Raw genomic sequence first — 16,244 nt, 5'->3', positions numbered from 1 at the left:
TACTCATAAAAGAGTAGGCTTAGCAATGAGTGAATTAGATGGAGTGAAGTTAGCAAGGGAAGGGCATAAAAAAAGTAGACTTAAACATAGCCCCAGGGTTAAGCATGTGAAAAGCCCTGCTATGTATCAAGTTATTTAAGTGGAAATCTGAGGCATCTAAAAAACAGGTAAGATTATAAAATTGTCAACTCAAATCAATATGTTACATATTTATTTGTTTGCCGATACATTTATATACGTAAAAAAAACAAAAAAAACAGACAGCAGTAGCCTATCCTCACGCAGACGCTTGTATTGTTTTTACATTTTAATAGCTAATTTGTGGTTTAAATGTTAAAGTCAGCAGTGTAACAGAATTTGCAATGTGACGTATTCGAATGAAACAGGTTCACGAACAAGAAAATAATATAGGGCAGGAATTTTATCCATCAGGAACTGATTTGATCATTGTGGTTTGCAAGAGAAGAGAAGAGAAGAGAAGAGAAGAGAAGAGAAGAGAAGAGAAGAGAAGAGAAGAGAAGAGAAGAGAAGAGAAGAGAAGAGAAGAGAAGAGAAGAGAAGAGAAGAGGTGTTGCTGCAAAAGGACATTATTTTGATTAAAGATCACTAGGGTACATATTTAAAGCTGCACTTCATAACTTTTTTTGGTTAAAAATGATCCAAAATCAATTTTTGAGCAAGTACATAACCAGTCAGTGTTCAAGACTATCTCCTTACCTTCGCCCAATTCACAACGGTAAGCTTGTAATAATGTTTTCTAATTCAGGTGGTACTGGTGGGTTTCTGCAGGAAATTTGAGCATGGCGCCATTCATCTTTGCATCATTATGTCATGTCTGTTTACATAAAGAAGGAGTCCCAGCTAGTAGGCTATATGCATGTGGAGGATACTGCAGGTAGCGGATCATTTATAAGGTTTGTTCGAGATGCATCGGAGCTGCGCAGACCGATCGACGTATGACATCAAAGTCCCGCAAGAGCTTTGGAGAGCATATGACTCCTTGTACTTGTCCTTGTACTCTCATGGTACTTTGATTTCATACGCCGATCAGTCTGCGCAGCTCCAATGCATCTCGAACAAGCCTATTGCCAGGGCTCGATTTGAGGGGGGATGCGGTGGGATGGCACTCCCCTTGTTGAAAAAAAAATGACAGAAAGCCACCATCCCCTTTAGATTAACAGTGTTATGTATTATGTAAAACTTATCATGTAAACGCAATTTTAAAATTCTATGATAATTAAACTATAAATAACAGCGATTGACCAGTCAGAACTCAGTATTGTAACGCGCTGAGCACAGTCAAAAAAAAAGCACTGAAAAGTGTGGGGCTCAAAAATAAGTGTCATTTGGAAGTCATTTATAGAGTTAATTTTTATTTAAAAAAAAAAAAAGTGTTTATAATGATTAAACACTTAAGTATCCACATTTTGTGTGTGTGTGTGAGAGAGAGAGAGAGAGAGAGAGAGAGAGAGAGTCTGGTGGTCACTCCAATACTACAATGATATCAATAATTTAATGAATAATGCCTATTTTTCTACTTTTTAAACCAATAAATAAAAATGTAGTATGACTTTCAAGTATATAACTTTCAACAAGTATTTATCAAGTATTTATTAAGTAAACAGCAAAGGAATAAACATTACAATGATACGCTGTTTCAAAGAAACAGGAAATTATCTAAGAATGTAAAGTTTTTCTGTTTATTTTTTCATAATAATTGATGCACCACACTCCAGTTCAGTAGGTGGCAGTAATGCACCATAAGCTGGTTTGCAAACCAGTGTGAACCAAATGAACTGTGACCAGCTTACATTCTACCACTTATTCTCACGTGGGCAAAAGTGTTGATATCTCATGAAATGTAAAACAAGTTATCTTGGGCAACTTGTGTTTCAGTAAAATATGACTGTGCATGTAGCATGCAACACAGTTTGGCATGTGCTTGACACACAACCACTTGTTTGTGTGAAGTGTGCTTGTCACTGTTTGTGTGTGAGGTGATATTGATATTGCTATTTACCTGTTTCAATGTTGTTTTTGTTTGCTTTTAAGTTAAGGCCATATATGCTTGAATGCTTGAATGATTATGAAATTAAGTAACTGCAGTACTTCCTTTGTTTCTTATAAGATAAGATGACAAAGAAACGGTTGTGAAAGTTAGGTTTTTGAGTTTGATGTTTGTAACTGACCACAAAGTTTAACAATAAGAATGAAGAGAGCATGTTGCAACCTCATGCGGAGGTGAGCCAGACGAAGACTTCAGTGAAGAAGAGGAAGAGACAACAACGTAAGCAAAGGACATACGGCTTAGTAAGCAAAAGCTACTGAGACTGATATGCCTACAACAGGAAGATTGGATCATACAAGGCATTGATCAATTGATGAGTAATATGAAGTTGGAATTCCCCAAAAAATAGTCTAAAAGTCTGAGGAGTAAAAGGCCTCCTCAGATGCTGCCGGCATTAAGCGTAGAAGGATACTTGATACTTAACAGCTTCTCCAATATTATTGCAATATTGCCAGTTTTTGACGTCAGTTTGATTTGCAGTTTTGATATGATTTGACGTCAGTTTGATGTTTTTTTTAGACATCAATTGGACGTCAGTGTGTGAACGTCAAATGGACGTCAAGTTTTTGACGTCAGTTTGATTTGCAGATTTGACATGTTTTTGACGTCAATTTGATGTTTTTTTTAGACATCAATTGGACGTCAGTGTGTGAACGTCAAATGGACGTCAAGTTTTTGACGTCAGTTTGATTTGCAGATTTGACATGTTTTTGACGTCAATTTGATGTTTTTTTTAGACATCAATTGGACGTCAGTGTGTGAACGTCAAATGGACGTCAAGTTTTTGACGTCACTTTGATTTGCAGTTTTGATGTGTTTTTGACGTCAATTTGATGTTTTTTTTAAACATCAATTGGACGTCAGTGTGTGAACGTCAAATGGACGTCAAGTTTTTGACATCAGTTTGATTTGCAGTTTTGATATGTTTTTGACGTCAATTTGATTTTTTTTTAGACATCAATTGGACGTCAGTGTGTGAACGTCAAATAGACGTCAAGTTTTTGACGTCAGTTTGATTTGCAGTTTTGACATGTTTTTGACGTCAATTTGATGTTTTTTTTTAGACATCAATTGGACGTCAGTGTGTGAACATCAAATGGATGTCAAGTTTTTGACGTCAGTTTGATTTGCAGTTTTGACATGTTTTTGACGTCAATTTGATTTTTTTTTAGACATCAATTGGACGTCAGTGTGTGAACATCAAATGGATGTCAAGTTTTTGACGTCAGTTTGATTTGCAGTTTTGACAAGTTTTTGACGTCAGTTTGATTTGCAGTTTTGACAAGTTTTTGACGTCAGTTTGATTTGCATTTTTGACGTCAGTTTGATTTGCAGTTTTGACATGTTTTTGACGTCAATTTGATGGGGTTTTTTTAGACATCAATTGGATGTCAGTGTGTGAACGTCAAATGGATGTCAAGTTTTTGACGTCAGTTTGATTTGCAGTTTTGGCATATTTTTGACATCAATTTTATGTTTTTTTTTAAACATCAAATTGACATCAGTTTGATTTGTAGTTTTGACAAAAATAAAGTTTTTGACTAGCCTGACTTCGTCATACTCATATTCTAGGCAGAATGTGAGTCTGATACTGCTCCATTGCACTTGAATTATGAAAAATAAAGTATTGGCGAAAAAAATGTCTTGCAAACCGAAATAATAAATTGCAAAATAAAATAAAGTAGTGCAAAAAAAAAAAAATCAATTACAAAAATCAATGCACTGTAATCATTTTATTGGATAGACCTACAACCAATCAGAGCTCATTTTATTCTGCGTTTCAGTAAGCGTGCGCTCACGTATGTTTTCTTTTGAACTTTTTGTGCGGATCTCTTGATGGCACTGGTTTGCGTGGGGGTGGAGTCAAGAATCGGGGCCGTTGGAAGGATGGAACGTAATCACACATCTTTCTTTGACATCGTTAAACAAATGCCTTGATTGCGGTTCTTTGTTCGTCTCCGATTACGACCCCCTCCAATGCATTTCTTATAGTAATATGACCTGTTGTGCTCTGTCTCACTGCCTGTATCCACTTTTGTGTCCTTAACACATTCGTTGATAGCGTCGACAGCTTATAAAAACTTATTTCTGGGTTTTTTAGCTTGTTAGCTGTACACCTTGTCACACAGCAGCTTTTAGGCATTGTTCTGTTTTTTTGTAATGAGTCAGAAAAGACAAGGAGGCAGCCTCATGCATTACAAAGTCAATGGAGACGGTCCCTGGATTGTTTTTCCCCTAGGTGGGCATGGTTTTCAGTATTATAATGAAATGCGCTCTGTCTCTATGCTTGATCTGTTCTGTTGCGATCTGTGTCTCCTGCCGATGACGTGTTTCGCGGGGGCGTGCCCCCGTTTACTTGACTCCACCCCCACGTCAAACCAGTGCCATAAAGAGAACCGCACAGAACAGTGCAGCGCAAACGAAAGCCGGTATCGTGAGCGCACGCTTGACTGAAACGCAGAATAAAATGAGCGTTGCAAATGATTTAGTAGGTTTGAGCATGAAAAATATGTGGCAAAGATAAAATAGGATTACAGCTGTCCATTTTTGTAATTCGATTATATTTTTATTTTTGCACTACGTTATTTTATTTTGCAATTTATTATTTTTGCTTGCAAAACTTATTTTTTTCTGCTCAATACTTTATTTTTCCTTTGCAATTCTTTATTTTTGTTTGCAAAACATTTTTTTATTGCTCAATTCTTTTTTTTTGTTTTGCAAAACTTTATTTTTGTGCAAAACTTTAAGGCATTAATTTGACTCCATAGTTTTTTTTTAAACATCAATTGGACATCAGTGTGTGAACGTCAAATGGACGTTATGTTTTTGACATCAGTTTGATTTGTAGTTTTGACCTGTTTTTGACATCAATTTGATGAAAGTAATTAAACTTATCATTTTGATGGCGGATTGTAATCCAGAAAAGTCCAAATGACAATCATCAGTGACAATTGGAGATTTGCCCGTAGTCAAAAGCAAAAGACTTCGGACTGCGTAGTGGCTACAGAAATTGAAATCTACAGGTAACTCTAATACACATTAAATACACATGCACGATTTGACGTGATCTGAGCTAAGCGATCGTTAGATTTAATCACCATTGACAGCGTGATTTCTTGTAATGCATTTTTTCTCAGTTGGTCAGAACAAAACGTGTCAGACATGTTACTTATTTGTTCAGATGACATTTTCCGGTTTAAATTCTTATTTTGGTCATATTCCAAAACATAGAATCTGTGATTCCGAAGTACAGTATCCACAGCGCCGTGCCGATGCACAACGCATGTAAAGATATTTCCGCAAATAACTGCAATTGCAGGTTTCAAACAGAGATGGTGACTAAGAGGCAAAAATTACGGACAGCTTTAAAAAAATAACTATTTACACGGATAAATTATTTATAATAAATACTGCAATATTCCATAAAAAATTAATTTTGATTTCATGGTGACTGGACAAACTGGACAAAAGCGATAATTAAATTAACACAGAATGCATTTTTGTGTTAAAAACGTAAGATGTGGGCAGTGGAATGGGGAAAAAGGGGCATTTTTTTAAAAAGTTTAACCTATTTTAACTTGAGCCTAAGTTTTTAGAATCTCGTGTCATGCGCGAGACGTGGGCGCAATGGTCAAACATGTCCATCTAGTGCATGTTTACATAGAATATACAAAGGAAAAGCAGTGCAGTGGAATGCAAAAATGCATTTCTGTGTAAAGCAGTCTAATACAATAATATGGTAATGGACTCCTTGCATTTGGAACCCACAGTAAGTTGACACTCCTTCTTTATATAAGCATTAAGAGCATAACAATGTCTATTAGAATTTTTATGACTATTGAGTTAAAAAAATTCCATGCTAGCATTGCCTCGCTGTTTACATTACTGAGCCAGAACAAAGCAGCATTCAGTCTTTGTTTATCAACAGAGAGGCAAGTGGTGAAGGAAGTAATTTCCTTTGAATTTTCATATAACTTTTTGTATCAGAAACATTTGGATTACTTTGTTATCTTGTGTTTAGTTATATTTTTGGTAATCAGTTGTCTGTTCGGCACAAAATCTACAAATATAATAACTATAAATGTAGTCTAGAATACTGGCTTCTGTTATGGACTTTTTTAGACATCCAGACGTTGTAGCCACCCAGACTCCAGTTTGTGACCTGACATTCCAGCCTTGTCTCATCTTGAACCCACAGTTTTCAGTCAGTTTGACAGAACAGAAAATAAGCAATGCTGTCATTTGGGATTGCAAGTCAGCGTCAGGGAGGAAGGGAATTCAAGATGTCCCTAAACACGCTGCAGAACAGTGTCCTAATGCAAGTATGTAATGGGTTCTGACCACTTCACAGATATAAATTCCCCTTCCCCACTGCGTATTCCCAATGCACAGGGAAGCTGATTTATATGTGCTGTGAAAGACATGCTGACACTACAGTTATTTCCTCCATGATTTCATCAACTCATAGCTGAAAATGCAAATCCATACCATGCTGGCGTTGACCACCATTTTTTTTGCTCACACTTTTTGCCTGAACACACCACAGATTTATGGATGTGACACTGAGGGTTGATAATAGTGTAATTGGATTTCTTCACAGCATGCTTTTCAGCACATCATTTCTGATTGATTGTACACTAGATTCAAGTCAGAGAGGCGAGATTGTCACTGATATTTTCAGAAATATTGATGGAATCGGTGAAAATATGTGAAAACAATACAATGGCTTACATTAGAGCTTATTCTATTTGGATTTGCACCAGACTACAGGATTGTGCAACATTCAGACTTGAATTGAGAATGCCAGTTCCTGAATTTCAGCTAAGGATGCAGAACTGAATATTAAAAAGTAAAATTGAAATGAATTGAAATTCAAAAGAATTCAAGGTCATATCAACTAGAAAAGCAAAGTTTGGCAAGAAAAGAATTGAATGTTGGCTTGAAAAAGGTCTGTTTCAAAGCTTTGAAGATAGGTAAGCAAAGCCCTTGTGCAAACTGAATGTGGTTTATAGAGGAACTGCTATTAATAAACATGTGAAACTTAGTTTAAGTTGTGAAGTTAGAAGCATGCAGTGTTGGTGTGTGCAGTCAATATATGTGATCATACAACCCTATAGTTGTCTTCAGGCAATGAAGGGAATTAACCTATAGAACATTTCACAGAACAGGCTTGCATTTTTAAGAGTTACTTGAGGCTATTTCTGTGTCAAGGTTAGAGCATTAAGAGGCTATGGTTTGGAAATGATCTCTTCTACAACCAATGTAATTCTGCAGGTGAATTGAGCTCTTTCTAATTTTATACATTCATATTGAACAATACAAGTATAGAGTAGGGAGGTCCACTGCAAGTCCAAATGTTTTCTGAGTTGAAACCAGGCCAGTGCAATGAATCCATCTCCTCTTTCAAGCTGTCAAATACTAATTCTGTTGCTCTTATCTCCTTAGAGATTTTTACTGGCTTTGTTTATCAGACTTGTTTGTGCAATGTATTTGACACACCATTTGTCACAGCTGCAGGTTGGCTTGATGTTAGCACTGCCTCATTACAAAGTTATTGTGACCTTATGTAACTGGATTATGGAGCCCATCTGTAGTGACTGTCCAGCTGCAGCATTCTTAAGCCTTTCAAATGCTAAGGGTGCTCATTACTGTTCTTTAATAAGTGCAAAAACATTATTATTTCACTTTAAATCATTTACAAATTATTAAATGAACTTATTAATGAGTCTAACCCCAAGTTTTGTGATAAATAAACAACTCTGGTTATGTCTGGTCAATCTAAGTAACTGTTATCAAAGCAAAGTGTGTTATCTCAAACAAGTGAATTTTCAAGAGTGTTTCCAAGACTGACCTGGAACACCCTCAGAGTGATGCATTCTTTGTTTGTTCATCAAACAATCAAACTATTCTCAGGAACATGATGTTTTTTTAGTTGTTGTTGTTTTTTTTGTTTTTTTTAAACCTGATGCTACCTCTAATCACGTTTTCTAAAAGAGAGTGCAGTTAGGAAAGGCCTTGGCATGAGTTTTAATGGACTCTAATGGGCTTGTTTGACCCTGGGGAAAACCATACTGAGGTACAGTACATGGTGATGATTCAGTCCTATTTGTAGGTAAGTTCTGTTTTAAGTGAGTTTCTGTTACTATATAAGCAGCTTTAGTTAAATTATTAGCTACAAAAATATTGGGGAATTATTAGGGATTCCAAAACGTTTTCACATGGTAAAAGCAATAAAGTAATCCGATTTACTTGCAGTTTTACTATATAAATATACTATATATATATATATATATATATATATATATATATATATGCAGTGGTGTTCAGTAATGAGGAGGCACATTTTTTTATTTTTTATTAATCAAATGTAAATTCATGTGCATTACTCTTAACGTTGACACATCTTCCTTGTTAAATGAACATTACATTTACTTTACATCAAAAAAGAAACCAAATACAGTTCTATTTTGTAATTTTACATTAACAGTGTAATGTTCTATTTATCAAAACCAAGTCAATCTCATCAAGTTAGTTTTTTAAGCATTTCTACATTCATTCCAAAATAAATAAAGGCTGTAACAATTATACAAAATATTTTATTTGTGTATAGATGTTTTTCTTTTTAATAGTCAGCTTAGGCTATTTTGGATCATCAGTCATGCCCTGTAAACACCGTCTGTCACAGACACGAAGATGTATTTTTAATTTCACCAAGCTGATTGCACTAAAACCCCCGCAGTCATCATGTTTTCAGTCTATTTCAAGTTTGATTTTGACGTGACATAAAGCAGTGATATCTAACTAGGTGATCTGTTTACTTACTTTTCAACTAGTCTTCCCATTGACGCCATCATTTGTTCATTCAAACTGACGCGTGGAACGTGCACGTCAACAAGAGGTCGGTATTTATTGCACAAACCAATCATATCCAATCATAACCAATTACATCCAATCATAGCGCGATGGAGACATTGCCTCCTTTCACGTGACTTTCCCCCATTCATTCTCAATTACCCCCCACAAAACCCACCGCACGCCAGGGGCCTAATGGTTTTCTATGGTTTTCTATGAGAGCAAAGGGAGGCATGTCTCCTGCTGAAACTTTACCTGCGGGTGTCACTGATGGGCAGTGTTCCTTTAGAAATACGAGTGACTTGCGGTCTTTTTAACATCATAATTTGTAATATATATATATATATATATATATATATATAGTTCCCATAAAAATGTTTTTGTTTGTGTTAGGGCCCATTTGCCCTCTTTCCAGCATGCAGGCTAATATGATTGCATTGTTTGACCTTATGTTGGTGTTAACAAGAGTTCAGTACATGGAAATGACATACAGTGAGTCTCAAACTCCATTGTTTCCTCCTGCTTATATAAATTTCATTTGTTTAAAAGACCTCCGAAGAACAGGCGAATCTCAACATAATACCGACTGTTACGTAACAGTCGGGGTGTACGCCCCAATATTTGCATATGCCAGCCCATGTTCCCAACATTATGAAAGGCATTAGACAAGGGCAGCCAGTAACGTTTGGATCTGTGCAGAGCTGAATCATCAGACTAGGTAAGCAAGCAAGAACAACAGCGAAAAATGGCAGATGGAGCAATAATAACTGACATGATCCATGATATCATGATATTTTTAGTGATATTTGTAAATTGTCTTTCTAAATGTTTCGTTAGCATGTTGCTAATGTACTGTTAAATGTGGTTAAAGTTACCATTGTTTCTTACTGTATTCACGGAGACGAGCCGTCACTATTTTCATTATTAAACACTTGCAGTCTGTATAATTCATAAACACAACTTCATTCTTTATAAATCTCTCCAACAGTGTAGCATTAGCTGTTAGCCACGGAGCACAGCCTCAAATTCATTCAGAATCAAATGTAAACATCCAAATTAATACAATACTCACATAATCCGACGCATACATGCAGCATGCATGACGAACACTTTGTAAAGATCCATTTTGAGGGTTATATTAGCTTGAACTTTGTTTATCACTGTTTAAAGAAGCGCGAGCTCTGTGGGCAGGGACGTGAGCATTTAAAGGGGCCGCAACCTGAATCGGAGCATTTCTAATTATGCCCCAAAATGCATCTGCTGTAATTTTTACGTAAAAAAACGTTCGATGGCACCTTAACATAACCAAACCAACTGCTAAAATACGCTAGTGATAAAGTCGCCTTAGCCTGAGGAAATATACAGCAAAAACATCTCAAATAGACCCCCCACATAGCATGTAGTAATCGGCCCAAGCTCGGCTGCCCCCCGATTGTGGCCCGCAGCTCACTCTTGGACATGTATAGCCTATTTGTTACAGCTGTAAAGGACTGGGCCGATTCCTGTTGACCGTAACTGGCCCAACTCTGGCTATAGAGATCTGGCCACTTCTGGCAATGACTCTGCTTATGTTCACTCACAGATGGTTACATAAGCAATAATTAACATAAAATTGTCTTAAAATTGACTTCGTTTCCTGGTAGTATCTGATATGAATTAACTAACATTACACGTTTAATGTAGCGAATTTGTCAAAAACAACTGCGGTAAAACTTAATAAAAGTGGCATATAAGACAGAACGTTCTCTAATATGTATAAGTATCAAATCTATTTTGTTTAACGAAACATAAGAATGGTAAATATTTATCAATATGTTATACTTTTATAAATGGTATATCACAAAATGTTTAGAAGAGTACTTAGGACAGTTGACATGCTATAGGCTAATTGCGCGAGACAACTTCACATTTTTGTAAAATAGCCTAAATAACCTAAAACAAGTGTCCAGGTATTTTACATAAATAGGAATGTTTAGTCACATTTTGCATTATAATATTATTTTGTGGAGCTAAATAGCTATAGGCTACCTTGCTAGTAAAGCTTTGTAATGTACACAACTGCTAAATGTATACTACATTTAGCCAGAAACGGCAAATGAACTGATATGGATCTATAAAGCAAACGATAAACGTAAAAATAAGAGTCGTCTTTTAGTGGCATCCCATTTCAAATGGCCAGCTAGTATTTCAATGGGACAGTCAGTGTTGCTGTTGGATAACGCACGTCACATTTCTCCTCAACCTCCGCGCGCTGCATGCTTGCTCACTTTCAGTTTGCGCTTTGCAACTTCGCGAGAGTCTCTGCTTGTCTGCTGGCGTGATGTGAACTACAGACCCAAGATAATAATGCCTTAATATAAATAGTACTCGATGATTGCTTAATTTTACTTAGGGAAATGAGAGTTTTGTTATATATCGCTGCGCGTGCTGTTTGGAGATACAGAGAACATCACCTCTATCACTGTCAGTATGAGTAAATGACCTACGGACATACTATCATGTAAGTGTCATCATTTAGATTTTTCTTTGAGTTATGTTAAGTCTTATGATGAATGGTTATGTCATATATCTTGTTTTCTTTCATTAGGAAAGAATTAACTACTTTTAAAATCAGTACTCCTAACCTACTGTTGAACAATTTTACAACACAATTGTACTTTTGCTCTATTGCCACGTCTTAATGTGCCTTTCAGATCTAAAATTATGTAATTTAGGCGTATGATGGAGCCTATAAATAGGTTAGGCTGATAATGCATAGACATGATAAAAGTTATTGAGCTAATTCTACGAGGTGCCTTTTCCATTTTGTAAAGGTTGTTTTTTAATATATGATGGGGAAATAGCTATGAAACGTAGTAACACAGTTGATGGCGTCAGTGTTGACAGTTTTACAGTTCATTTAGTCATTAAAAGCTTTGTGAGGTGATGTTATGACAGTCTAAAATGAGAATTTAATGCTGATACTTCAACAAATTTCCAGGTTTTGGTAAGCAAATGTTTACTGTACTGACTTTTTAAGATTGTACCTCATCGATATATGTGCTAAAACAGATATGGAAACTAAAGACTGCAACAGGCCACAAAGGCATCTTCATTTAATGTATTTTTGTTTACATTTTAAGAAAAGTGCCTAAAATAACACACAGTAAAAATCGGTGTCAGCTTTTCATTGTTGAAGTCATTATTTACATATGTATTCATGAGGGACGCAAAGACTCATTTACATTGGCTACTTGGAACACACTACTTATGGAAGCTGCTTTTCAAATGTTTTCCATCCATGAGCCATAAATTTAACCTTTTTAATAATGGGTCACTGTAAATGACAACAGTAGTCCTGTTTATAATAGCTTATGTATTAATGCATTTAGTTTGTTGCTTGAGTGTGCTTTCAACGGTATTCCTTTGTTGAACACATGTGGGTTATAGTGTGTGCAACGGCACACTACGTTTCTCACGATTTAATGAGCAATTTAACAAGCTATAAAAGGCCTTTGACAGTGTTTACAGCAAGTCAGTTATATTGTGTACAATGCAATATATTTTCATTTACATTTGTGATGGGAAAGCATCAGTTAAACAGTCATTGCATATCCATTTTTGGCAGCAAATGATCAAAATATATGAAAACGACACCACGGCAGTTGTGTTTCATATTTCATTTCAGCTCACTAGCTGTAATATGTAATACAATATGAATTCAATACAGTGGCTCTGCATCTAAACCCGGCACTTGAGATATGTGTATTGTTCTCTCCTCTTTGCTGTAATTTGTGGCTGACTTTGTTTCTCGCAGCATCTCGTTCACTCCAGCATGTGGCTGATCTTTTAGAGGCAAAGGGCAGTGTGGCACGTGAAACGGTTTTCTGGAATGTCTTGGCCAATATGGTGTCTCCCTCTCGGTTTTGTTAGGAAACAAACACAACATTTAATCAGTCCTTTTAAGCAAACAGTAATTGCCCTCTTGGGGATGCGAGATAAGAACTAACATTAAAAGCATGACTAGAAGAGAAGAGTAATCTTACCGTGAACCAATGAGGTGTCTGCTCCAGTGCCTCCCGCCTGAGCTAATAAGGGTGTTTTGCGAGGGTAATGTCTGGTTTGAGCACCAGATTGTGTGAGGAAAGCTATAACCCAGTGGGATGGTGGCCCCACAAGTGGCTGTTTTCAAACTTACTAATGAACTCATAGCACTTAAGTGTATAATTAAATATGTGGAGTAATTTGTAGTTTGAAACATCTACAGTAGTGGCAGATTTTATTGCGCCAACAGTTCACAGCAAAGGTTGAGGCTAATGACTGCTGAAGCTATAAGGTTTTTTGTGGTCAGACTTTTTCCCCTCACCTACCGTAAATGCAATGCAGTTTCATGGGAAAAGAACAGACCTCTAGCGCTGATGTAAAGTGCGCAGCATGCTAAGCGTATCAGCGAGTTCTATTGAGCGGTTTGATCTGTTTAGCAACCTGAAACTGACTTCAGCAGAAACATGCCATATGTCAAGCTATATCATATTACGACATCAGACATATGCTTATCTTGCATGCCCATCTCACTTCTCAGAACCGGAGGCTCGATCTAGATCATGATTAACCATGCTGAATTTTTGAATGGCTGGATTAGTAGAATCCTGTGCAAACATTCCCACCATGTCAAGTGGGTTATGTAAAAAGTGAAAACGCTAACAGTCCACCAGGTCTCCGATGAAGCGCATTGTTGTTTGTCTCTCTCCACATTAGACGGTGTAACTCAACACGTTCTGTATTGGCTGTAATCTTCAGCCCCTTGTGGTCCTCTGGACAAAAGTAGAAGCTTTTAGTGAAGCTATTGGTGTAGTCACTTGTGGCAGTATTGACGTTTGAGAATAAAATACGAGGTTAGGTCATTGTCGACGGTTTGGATGGCTCAGAACAATGGTTTATACCATTCTTTTGGCATTTACAATTACAGTTGTTATCTATTAAAAAATAAATGTTTAAAAATACAGCAAGTGATTGATAAGATAAGCTTCTAAATCTGAACCTGATCAGGCATAACATTATGATCACTGACAGGTGAAGTGAATAAACACTGATTATTTCTTCATCACGGCACCTGTTAGTGGGTGGGATATATAAGGCAACAAGTGAACATTTTGTACACCCTTTCTTGGAAACGGTATTCCCTGGTGGCTGTGGCGTCTTTCAGCAGGATAATGCACCCTGCCACAAAGCAAAAATGGCTCATGGTTTGAGGAGCACAACAAGAAGTTTGAGGTGTTGACTTGGCCTCCAAATTCCCCAGATCTCAATCCAATCGAGCATCTGTGGGATGTGCTGAACAAACAAGTCCAATCCATGGAGGCTCCACCTCGCAACTTACAGGACTTAAAGGATCTGCTGCTAACATCTTGGTGTCAGATACCACAGCACACCTTCAGGGGTCTAGTGGAGTCCATACCTCGACGGGTCAGGGCTGTTTTGGCAGCAAAAGTTGGACTTGGACCAACACAATATTAGGAAGGTGGTCATAATGTTATGCCTGATCGGTATGTATGTCTTGTTCACAATTTTGAAACATGAATGCTGTTGTCTGCATGTTCTTTGTTCGTGTAGTTAGGGCTCAGAAGTTGTTTGGACCGTTTTTTTCTCAAACATGCAAAGTTCCAGTTAATTATTGTCAAGTTAATGTTCACTATGAACATTAAGCAATGTTATCAACAAGGACTTTTGAAGGACCTATTATGCTTTTATTATCAGACTTTTATTAGAAGATAATGAATGAAGTGTGTCATTCAACCTACACGCTGTCTATTAATATAATACAATGTTCTTAAATTGTTTTTTTAAAGGGTAGTTCACCCAAAAATGAAAATTCTGTCATTAATTACACACCCTCATATGGTTCCACACCCGTAAGACCTTCGTTCATCTTCGGAACACAAATTAAGATATTTTTGATGAAATCCGAGAGCTCCTCCATAGACAGCAATTTAATTACCACTTTCAAGGCCCAGAAAGCTAATAAAGATATTGTTTAAATGGTCCACGTGACTACAGTGGTTCAACCTTAATGTAGCGTGATGAAGCGATGAAGTTAATGAAGCAACAAGAATACTTTTTGTGTGCAAAAACCAAACAAAAATAACGACTTTATTCAACAATTTCTTCTCTGCTGTGTCATTCATTTATGTTGTTTCCATCCAGCGCTTCCAGGCTGGATTTTGCCTGCAAAATTTTGCCAATCAATGCTATACTGTTTCAAAAAAGCGATGACCAAACCTTAAGGACACTGAAAGGTTCTTTGAGGAATCCAAAATGGTTCTTCTATGGCTTCTATCACTGTAAAAACCTTTATTTTTTAGACTGTAGGAAAGGAGAAAGTACACACACAAACAATTACCAGAAATGTACAAATGACCTTTTTGCTTGAGGACATAATGACAGTAAACATTCAATCATTTACAGGCTTCACTTTTGTGAGAATGTTGTGAGTCTTGAATCACATTTTTCTTGAAGTTCTTCTCTCTTTTTGGTAGTGATTTTCAGCTCTTTACCCTATCTTGACCCTACTAAACTATTTGGCCACTTCAGTGTCACATAAACTAATCCTTCTCTGCTTTGAAGTTTTTCTCAGCATGACACTGCATCTAGTTTCCTTTTAAACATTGCGCTGGTTTCTTTGCTTAGCAGGTGCCAGCAATTTCCTCGTCTGTGCTACATTGCTGCCAAGTTACAGCCTGTCAACACAATCGCAGATGAAACAGAACAATAGCAGAAGTGGACCAGATGCACCAGATGAAATGTGGAGGTGTTTCCTCTGAGCTTTATCAAAAAACAGCATGAAGCCGGCCGAGTGAGCATGGCACAAATTTAGTGTTGAACTCTCTCTCCCCATTCTGCATGGTTTCTATCTTCAAAAAACATATCGTCATGTTGATACCTCTTCTTAATTGCGATTCGGGGTAAAGGTGATTAGCATTTGTGACCATGCCTAAAGCGGCCGACCAGTTTAAGCCAAATTAAACCTCACCAATAAAACTCTTGACTGGGGAGTTGAGTGGAAAATGTGGCACTTTTATTGAAGTCATTAATTCGCCTTGCAGGATGCCTGCCCTGGTCTCTCTAGAGACACACGGCCGCCTCTCCACTGGAGCATAAAACACAGTTAGGAAAGGATTAAATACCTGCCCTGAATCAATACCAAGGGAGACAAGCAGTTCTTACTCAGCTCACCTGCCATGGTCAGCCTGCTATGTGTACGCTGTGTACTGATATAATGGACCATTCCTTGTAAAGCACATTGCCCATCTCAGAAACTTTTATAAGAGAACAAATAAAAAGGCAG

General features: G+C 37.0%; 1 protein-coding gene across 3 annotated transcripts in view; it reads left to right on the top strand.

The window, feature by feature from the left end:
• The first annotated feature begins 5,015 nt into the window (after window positions 1-5,015).
• gpr4 (G protein-coupled receptor 4) overlaps window positions 5,016-16,244 on the top strand; it is a 30,146-nt gene continuing 18,917 nt past the window's right edge. For 2 of the 3 annotated variants that reach the window (XM_048161375.1, XM_048161376.1), the window contains exon 1: window positions 11,116-11,420. The gene's annotated coding sequence lies outside the window, so the exon portion shown is untranslated. Of the gene's footprint in view, window positions 5,092-11,115; window positions 11,421-16,244 lie in introns of those variants that run through there. The other variant, XM_048161377.1, reaches the window with a different exon arrangement.

Source organism: Megalobrama amblycephala, linkage group LG16 (genome assembly GCF_018812025.1).
Source record: "Megalobrama amblycephala isolate DHTTF-2021 linkage group LG16, ASM1881202v1, whole genome shotgun sequence".
Classification (NCBI taxonomy): Eukaryota; Metazoa; Chordata; class Actinopteri; order Cypriniformes; family Xenocyprididae; genus Megalobrama; species Megalobrama amblycephala.
This window is presented reverse-complemented; position numbering and strand designations above follow the sequence as displayed.